The 10,000-nt window shown below is 50.0% G+C and overlaps 1 pseudogene across 1 annotated transcript in view; it reads right to left on the reverse strand.

Moving 5' to 3' along the window:
• LOC310808103 overlaps positions 1 to 10,000 on the reverse strand; it is a 33,167-nt pseudogene that overhangs the window by 10,316 nt on the left and 12,851 nt on the right. The window contains exons 3-5 of the transcript XR_014555097.1: positions 8,571 to 8,687; positions 1,888 to 2,007; positions 192 to 365 (exon numbers count right to left, since the gene is read on the reverse strand). The product of XR_014555097.1 is annotated as an uncharacterized misc_RNA (transcript). The remainder of the gene's footprint in view (positions 1 to 191; positions 366 to 1,887; positions 2,008 to 8,570; positions 8,688 to 10,000) is intronic.

The following is a 10,000-nucleotide window of genomic DNA, read 5'->3' on the forward strand; positions in this document are numbered from 1 at the left end:
CACAACTACAACTGCAATGATAACAAATACTTATTGCCGCCACCTTACGATCCAACGAATGGATGGAATCGGTCATAAGACCTTACAGAGCTGTCTGTCTGACACCTGTCTGTCTGTCTGTCTGTCTGTCTGTCGGTGTATCTGCCTGTCTGTCTGACACCTGTCTGTCTGTCTGCCTGAGGGACACCTGCCTGATAGGCCAGAGTCGTCCTCGCTGGTCTCCGCCTCCTCCCCCGCCTTCTCCAGGTTGCTAAGCGACTTGCTGCGTGTCCGGAAGTTCCGGAGCAGGTTGCGGTGTTCCTGGTAGGTGATGGGAGGGCTGTCAGGACCCACGTGGACGGGCCTCGGAGTCCCGTAGTAGTTCCCTGAGAGAGAGAGAGAGGGAGAGAGAGAAAGAGAGAGGGAGGAAGAGAGAGAGAGAGGGAGAGAGGGAGAGGGAGAGAGAGAGAAAGAGAGAGAGAGAGGGAGAGAGGGAGAGGGAGAGAGAGCGAAAGAGGGAGAGAGAGAGAGAGAGAGAGAGAGAGAGAGAGAGAGGGAGAGAGATAGAGAGAGAGGGAGAGAGAGAGAGAGAGAGGTGTAGGGGTCAATGAGAATGTACTATATATGCCATTTAACACTTTTATCCACAATGACTTACAGTACAGTGAGTGTGTGTACATGTTTAGTATGTATATATGGTCCCAGCGGGAATCAAACCCACAACCTTAGCATTGCTAGCGCTATGCTCTCTCTGTGTATTGGTAATGTATGGTTGGTCCTTTCTGTCAAGCAACACACACACACACACACACACACACACACACACACACACACACACACACACACACACACACAGACAAACACACACACACACACACTTTACACACACACAAGGGACAAAAGTGTAAAGAATTTAATCAAAAATAGTAATACAGAATGGCAGCATACAATGACAGACACACCACATCTGAAATGGCTTCAATCACATTGAAACGAGGTAATCTTATTTTAGGTGGCAGATACATTCTACCACGCCTCCGGCAAGCAAGGCTGTTCTGGACCAAAACTGCTCATAACATGAGCAGGTACATTATTACCATCTACCCCTGGGATCAGTAAAACACACCATCCCCTCCATCTCCAGCTCAATTCATCTGTTCTTATAGACACAGAACAAATCTAATTACTTCACATCTCTCTAGTACCTCCAGTTCAGGGAGAGAGATCAGGGTTTGGGGGGAGGGTGGGGGGGGGGACGTTAGATTGCTACTCCTCAAGGTTCCCAGTCACTACTGTGTGCTGTAGACACCTCCCCCTACCACGGGAGGAGCTGCTCCTCCTGATTGGTTGGCCGAGATGCTACTGTATGTCCTTCAATGTCAAGGTGAAGATGGCATTTATTTCCCCCCGTTAAACTCTGATGAATCCTGGATGTTAATCTGTAGGAGCATGTTTTTAATCAGAGGGTGACATCTTCCTTACCCTCGCTGGGGGGCGGGTCAGAGACTGTGTTCAATGCTGATGTCATTAACATGCGTCCAAACAAAGTCCTGCTCGCAGATCCTGTTCCTGTGTCTGCAATTATGTCTCCCTCCCTCCCTCCCTCTCTCCCTCCCTCCCTCTCTCACCTCCCTCCTTCCCTCCCTCCCTCCTCCCTCCCTCTCTCCTTCCCTCCCTCCCTCCCTCCCTCCCTCCTCCCTCCCTCTCTCCTTCCCTCCCTCCCTCCCTCCCTCTCTCCCTCCCTCCCTCAGTCCCTCCCTCCCTAGGAGATCCTGTTCATGTGTCTCCAATTGTGAAGGAGCAGTGACATCATCAGAATGAGCCTACTGAAGGTGCAGTGACATCATCAGAATGAGCCTACTGAAGGTGCAGTGACATCATCGGAATGAGCCCACCGTTGCTGCTGACCTTTGAACTTGCCGCTCTCCAGCAGAGCTCCTGACTCCTCCAGGGAGAAGAACTCTGGGATGGAGACAAAGTTGTAGTCGACCCCAGAGATCTCCCCGACGCGGGGCAGTCTGGTCGTACCTGCAGGGGGGGACAGACACAACAACTAAGGCCTGGAGTTTTTCCTGACCATGGGAAAAACTCCTGGCCCTTCAACACAATACAGTCTCACTGTTACTCCAAATGCACATACCAATGCAGAAATGAAACAATACTAGGTGCTAAAACAGATGAATATGTATCATAGTGCTTATTGAAGCAGATTGAATCCATTTCCTTTCACACTGAGCATGTTGTTTGTGATGCTTAGGCTGGCGTGTGTGAGGGCGTTTCAAACCTCACCCGCCTGACCCTGAGACCCCCAGCCCACAGAGACCCTGAGACCCCCAGCCCACAGAGACCCTGAGACCCCCAGCCCACAGAGGAAGGTCACATTGGTCGACACATTGGCCTTGGATGACACATCACAGCAGAGGGGGCCGGGGGGGGGGGGGGGGGAGGGGGGCACATCACAGCAGAGGGGGCTGGGGGGGGGCTACAGCCAGTTAATCTATAAAACCTCTGATTAATGCACTGCTGTCTCACCGGCAGGAGGAGCACAGCACTCCCAGCCACAATGATATACACACACAGACACACAGACGCACGCACGCACGCACACACACACGCACACACATTTACATTACATTTATTGTTGTTACATGCACACACGTGCACTGAATGTAGAAGACTGCCTGCTTGTCCTCTTCCATCCTGCCTGTCCTCTTCCATCCTGCTTGTCCTCTTCCATCCTGCCTGTCCTCTTCCATCCTGCTTGTCCTCTTCCATCCTGCCTGTCCTCTTCCATCCTGCCTGTCCTCTTCCATCCTGCCTGTCCTCTTCCATCCTGCCTGTCCTCTTCCATCCTGCCTGTCCTCTTCCATCCTGCCTGTCCTCTTCCATCCTGCCTGTCCTCTTCCATCCTGCCTGTCCTCTTCCATCCTGCTTGTCGTACCAATCAACAACATACAATGACTCTGTCTCTAATTAGAGGTCTGATAGAAACCTCCTGATGGCTTCTGACGGGTGTGTGTGTGTGTGTGTGTGTGTGTGTGTGTGTGTGTGTGTGTGTGTGTGTGTGTGTGTATCTCATGCTAGTACTCAGGGAGGCAGAGATTCATTACCCAGCATCCTCCTCTGAGGTTTCTAGCACATGTCAGCAGGAGGGAGGAGGGGGGAGGAGGGGGGAGGGGGGAGAGGGGAGGAAGATTATTGACATATTCATCATGCCTCCCCCTGCAGGCTCCACACTGATCTCAGAGGGGAGGAGGGGGGAGGAGGGGGGAGGGGGAGGGGGGAGCCAGAGGTAATTAGACAGAGCTTCTGTCTTCAACATGGAGAGAGAGCTGTCAGTCAAGCTAACTCGTGGCAGGAGGGTCGTAGGGTGATGGGGTAGGGGGTGATGGGGGGGGGGGTGATAGGGGGGGGGGGGGGTGATAGGGGGGGTGATGGGGGGGGGGTGATAGGGGCAGGGAGATGGCTCTGACATTAACCATGGTTCGCCTAGCTAGCCTGCGTGACCTCATGGAAAATCATACGAATAATGCAATGATTTGTATATGAATCATTTTGAAACATCATTAGATTTAACTCAAAGCCTCAGCGACCCTATATCCTATGACACTGAAACACCTTGAAATGAGCAGAAACTACAGCAGATAGTTACCAACCAACACACTGACCATGCTGATAATGAGGAGGACACGGGCCTGCACACAGAACATCCTCAACATGTGGTTCCCATCATCACAAGTTAGCATCACAATCATCCGTGGCTCTGACTCAACATCATAATACGCTCTACAGAATATAAATATGATTGTAATATATATATATATATACATATATATATATATATATTACACTCACAGAGCACTTTATTAGGAACACTATACTAATACTAGGTAGGGCCTCCCTTTGCTCTCAAAACAGCCTCAATTCTTCGTGGCATTGATTGCACAAGGAAACATTCCTTTGAGATTCTGGTCCATGTTGACATGATTGCATTGTCGTAGAATTTAAGTTATAATACTTTGAAATAAAATACCGTAAACCAGAGCTGTTGATTCATTCAAAGACTTTATTCCTGCAGAATATGTAGCCGTTCAGGTTTGCAAAGCTGACCCGTTATCTCCTCAGTCACCTGTCTTTATAGACTTCACACAGGTTAACGCCTTCTATTCAACGTATTTCTGTTTCCTGTCTACATGCACCAGTAACATTCAAGAACTACATTTCATCATCAAGGTGTGCGCCGCCCACCGGGCTGGCGTCCGTTTGTCTAATCGGGCCTTTCTAACACCCCGGCTCTTTTCAAAAGCCTTTTGTTTTGTTTGTTTTCAACTTTGTTTATTACTTAATTACCCTATCTTTAATTATTCTCTCCTGTTTCCTCCCGCTTTGATCCTTTGTTTTCTTCACCTATAGCAACCCCTCAATCTGACTTTACCCCTCTTTACTGCCTTCTCCAAATGTTCTAGGACCATCTGTTTTCCTGTGATCTCTTCCCTAGGTGTGGGATTACAAACCCTTATATTGTCTTTAAATTTACCATTGCATCACGCAATTTCTGCAGATTTTTCAGGTGCACTTTCAAGCTGTGAATCTCCCGTTCTACCACATCCCAAAGGTGTTCTATTGGATTCAGATCCGGTGACTGGGAAGGCCACTGAAGAACACTGAACTGAAACACTGAATACCATTCCTACGGTGAAGCATGGTGGTGGCAGCATCATGCTCTGGAGATGTTTTTCATCTGCAGGGACTGGGAGACTAGTCAGGATTGAGGGAAAGATGAACGGAGCAAAGTACAGAGAGATCCTTGATGAAAACCTGCTCCAGAGCGCTCAGGTCCTCAGACTGGGGCGAAGGTTCACCTTCAACCCTAAGCACACAGCCAAGACAACGCAGGAGTGGTTTCGGGGGACAAGTCTCTGAATGTCCTTGAGTGGTCCAGCTACTATATACATATGGCCTGACTGAAGGTACCACAGACCCACAGAGACACAGGGGAGCCTACTACCGCTGGCTCCACGCCTGCTTTTCATTTAATTCTGCCTCTAAATTATTGATAAATGACCTGCATTTACTTAATTCTGTAGAGCATTTGCATTTTTCATGTGCTGCTCTTATGAGACATTCATTGTAAACATTGTTCCTCTCAGAGCCCCAGAACCAACAGCACCGCGGAGCACCAAGCATGTTCAGAGGGAGGAGGGGATTGAGATTGGGTCCCAAATCCCACAGTGGCGTGGGCACATGCTGTATTTCTCTTGTGCTGGATAACAATAAAGACTAATCTTCTGCAGGGAGGAGACCCACATCCACTGTGTTATGCCACCACTTTGGACTGTGCCAGGACCTTTAAGACATATCACAACTACCATCCACTACCATCTAAAACATCCATACATGGCCAATGATTTAAAAAACAACAAAGTTGCCGATTAAGTCCATTGCAGGTTCAGGACAATGTAAACACTAACTGATCACAGACAGTCGGGCGGACCTACGCTGTCCTGGCCGTGTTCTCCTATAGGAGGAGGTTCAAGGCTTCCAGGTTCCACTACAGCACATTTGCATATGCAGCTTTCACTGATGCAGCTTTCATGACCGAAATCTTAAGATAACCAGCCTTATTTCACTCAATGACATATAACACATTCTAACACATTCTAACAGCTATCTGTGTCTAGGAATAGGATAAATTCTAACACATTCTAACACATTCTAACAGCTATCTAGGAAGAGGACACACATACAGTCCTGAAGGGGGCTCCACTGAGCCACTGTTGAACTGTTCAGCATGAGGTTCCTATTAGATCCACCAAGGCTGCTTCCTCCCAGGAAAACAACTCAACTCAACTAAAAACTAGTTTTGCTGCTCGCTTGCTTGTATGTCTCAAAGTTGGGTCAAATTGGACCGAAGCGCATACTACATCTGTCTTTGTTAGTAGAGAGAGAGAGAGAGAGAGAGAGAGAAAGAGAGAGAGAGAGAGAGAGAGAGAGAGAGAAAGAGAGAGAGAGAGAGAGAGAGAGAGAGAGAGAGAGAAAGAGAGAGAGAGAGAGAGAGAGAGAGAGAGAGAGAGAGAGAGGCTACAACCAGAGAATACCAATGTCTGAGAGCAGGGAAACAGAGAGAGGCTTACCACAGGAGGAGAGACAGAGAGGTTGTGTGTAATTGAGGTAAAAGAAAGTAAAGGTTACCATGAAGAGGTTTAAAGACTAGAGAGAGACAGAGAGAGGGAGAGAGTGAGAGAGAGCAATAGAGATAGAGAGAGAGAGAGAGAGGGAGAGATAGAGATGGAGAGAGAGAGGGAGAGATAGAGATAGAGAGAGAGAGAGAGAGGGAGAGATAGAGATGGAGAGAGAGAGAGAGAGAGAGAGAGTGGCAGCATCTTACTGTCATCTCCTACAGATCAGAGGATTACACAGCCGGGGGCGGAGCTCGCCTCTGTCACTCCAACTTAGAGGAAATCACTGGGAGTCAGGAAGTGGCTCTGGAGGACCAGGAGGGCCGTGTAGCCTTTATCTAATCCATAAGGCATATTCATAGCTCCGATCGGGCCAAAGATCAACCCACTGCAGCAGGCTCATCCATCATCCACCCCTCCATCTAATTACAAAATGGATGGATGAAAGTATTACTGACCACTTAGGAGATATGCTAACTAACCGCTTAGCAGATATGCTAACTAACCACTTAGCAGATATGCTAACTGCAACTACTTGACTGTGGATGTGCAGGCATGTGTGATACAGCGGAGATTCGTGAAGGAAGGACAGGAATGGAATGACAGTGCTTGATACCATTCCTTATTTCAGTCCATGCATTACAATGAGCCTGTCCTCCGATTTCTACCTCCACCAGCCTCCCCTGGTGTGGTACTGTTTATGTGTGTTTCTCCTCGCGTCATCTTGAGTTGTGACCTGTGACCTCGGCTCACGGAGGGGGGAAACAACAGACTGTTACACATGACCTACTTCCTGGACGTGACGAGAGATTAACACCAACGCCACACTGCCACGGGCTGGGCTAAGCTAGGCCGGGCTAGGCTGGGCTAAGCTAGGCCGGGCTAGGCTAGGCTGGGGTGCCTGTAGCCGCCAGGTTTCAGACTAGCGACCAGGACAGATATGTCACAAGTGTTCACCGACAAGGATCTCCACAGAAAGCCACACCACAATCCTGGGGGGGGGGGCAGTTTACCCTTGACAGGACAGGGCTACGCAGAGACTCCCCATCTGTGGACCAAACCTTTGCTCTCAGACACAGCATTGGTATTCTCTGGTTGTAGCTTTTCTCTCTCTCTCTCTCTCTCTCTGTCTCTCTCTCTCTCTCTCTCTCTCTCTCTCTGATGTCACCAACCGTAGATGAGGGATTAAGACGGCAACAGATGCACAGTCTCAATCTAGTGTGTTACACGTTGTGTCTGTGTGAGTCTCTGTAATGCATTGTGTTTTTACGGGACACGCTACGTTATTTTACAGCTTTGTTGTCTTTCCTGCTAGGTTGCCCTCAAGGGTTATTAAATAAAGGTTAAGTAAATTAAATAACTAACTAATTAATTAACTAACAACAAGTTAATGCTACAAATGTAGATCATTTAAGTTGTTAATCATTGAACAAAGCATTTTAAATGAACTGTAATACATACAAGCAAACCAAGCAAACCAAACAAGACTGAGGAGGTGAACAGGAACCTGTGACCCTGTGAAACAGGAAGAGAGTGAGAAGTGTCTTTAAGGGCAGGCGTTACCCAGACAGAGCCGTAGCCATGGCGACAGGGATGAGGACAGGGGACAACTGCCACCACCGATAAACACCACAGTCTGACAATGCAGACAGTTGCCATGGAAATGTCCCAAGGAATATTCCTCTTGAAGCTTTCCCTTTTTTCCTGTCTGGGGTGTCGACAGGGAAAACCTGCGCTCCCAGACGTCCTCAACACATCCTCTTCCTGCAGACACCGACTCAGAGAGGTGTCAAACTGCTTCCCCGGGCTCCCATAGAACCCATAGAACCATAGAACCATAGAACCATAGAACCGCAATCAACACCTCTGTGCATTATCCTGGTGATGTCCGTGTCACCTGAATCTTAATGTGTTCCCCTGCCTCAGGAACCAGGGAGTGTGTAAATGCTCAAATGGGGTTCCCAGAACCACTATGGAGTAATACAATGTATTTAGATTTATGCTGCACCAGAGTTCTGTTAATACTCTCCAACCTAACCTGAGGTTGAACCCACAACCTTACAAACCTCTACAGACAGATCTACGCAGGACAACACAGGTGGTCCTACAGGGCGCGGCGACTCGGGTGACCTCTGACCTCGACACCACGGCTTAAACATGACCTCGACAAGACGACTTACTGCTGCTGAGGGAGGGGGAGGCTGGGGGAGGTAGAAATCGGAGGACGGGCTCATTGTAATGCACGTAATGGAATGAGGAATGGTATCAAACACACATGAGGAATGGTATCAAACACACATGTTTGATACCATTCCTCATTCCTCATTCCAATGCGTTACGATGAGCCTGTCCTCTGATTTCTACCTCCACCAGCCTCCCTTGAGGTGACAGGTGACAGGTGACAGGACTTACAGGGCACGGCGCGGAGGTAGAGGTTCTCTCGGATCACCTGCTGGAGCTGGCTGTCCATGGACCCTGGCGTGAAGCACTTACCCAGGTACAACCTGAGGTCCTTACACAACATAGAGCCTAGAGAGAGGGAGGGAGAGGGGGAGGGGGAGACGGGGGGGGGGGAGACGAGGGGGGGGGGGAAGAGAAGAGAGAGCATCACAACCCCCCCATACGTCCTCATGCCATATTAATTTGTCTAAAAGGTGTTTAGAACACATCAACGATGTTGACAGCTCAGGCTAACATCGCTAAATGCTAATAAGCCATATGACCAGGTGTGATTTAACCCCCCTGTTGTTTACCGCCTGTCCTCCCCTCCTCGCGACTCTAATACACACACCTCCCATAAACACTTCATCAGGATCCCTGGGCGGATAATAAGGCCTTCCCCAGCCTCTCAGCCTGGCGTGATCACAGCCGGGAGGGGCTGCCACCGGGAGGGGCTGCCACCGGGAGGGGCTGCCACCGGGAGGGGCGGGCCAGCAGAGGAGGGGCTGTCACCGGGAGGGGCTGTCACCGGGAGGGGCTGCCACCGGGAGGGGCTGTCACCGGGAGGGGCTGTCACCGGGAGGGGCTGCCACCGGGAGGGGCGGGCCAGCAGAGGAGGGGCTGTCACCGGGAGGGGCTGCCACCGGGAGGGGCTGTCACTGGGAGGGGCTGTCACCGGGAGGGGCTGCCACCGGGAGGGGCGGGCCAGCAGAGGAGGGGCTGTCACCGGGAGGGGCGGGCCAGCAGAGGAGGGGCGGGCCAGCAGAGGAGGGGCGGGCCAGCAGAGGAGGCCTCATATCTCTGATCTATTCATTTAATCTTTATGGCCTCTGATGACGGGTCACTTGCTGTTATGGATGGCCTGAGTGTGTCTCCTGCTTGTCACATTGACTGACGACCACTCCCCTCTGCGCTCTGCCCCCCCCCCCCCCCCCCCCCCTAGTACTTCTGCCTCAGGCTCAGGCTCTTGCAGGGCTATCAGTGCAGATTGAATTTGCTGCGCTATTAAAAATGTCAGCGTAATAAAACTTTATTAGCACAGACAGTGTCCAGCGTCCACACATGACCCTCCACATATGGTCACTGTGATGGGCAAAGAGCCCTGCCCCAGGGCATTCTGGGAGAAAGGACGGCTTTTGTTCACATTGTGAAACAGCTGTCCAGCAAAGTGCTTTATGAATACAAACACATGTGGGTGATGAGGCCCATCAGTGCTCAGTCACTCTATTAAGTTGTTTTCTAAGAAGAACAGGACAAAGTGGACATCTTTGAAATATGACATCATAATAGCCCTCAAGGTTATCATCTCAGCAGTAGAAGATAATGCTGGAGTCAAACATGTGATGAGAATTTGGTGAATCCTCTGTCCCCAAATCTCCTGTCAGACAGACAGACAGACAGAC

The sequence above is a fragment of the Argentina silus genome, assembly GCF_951799395.1.
Source record: "Argentina silus genome assembly, chromosome: 8".
Taxonomy (NCBI): domain Eukaryota; kingdom Metazoa; phylum Chordata; class Actinopteri; order Argentiniformes; family Argentinidae; genus Argentina; species Argentina silus.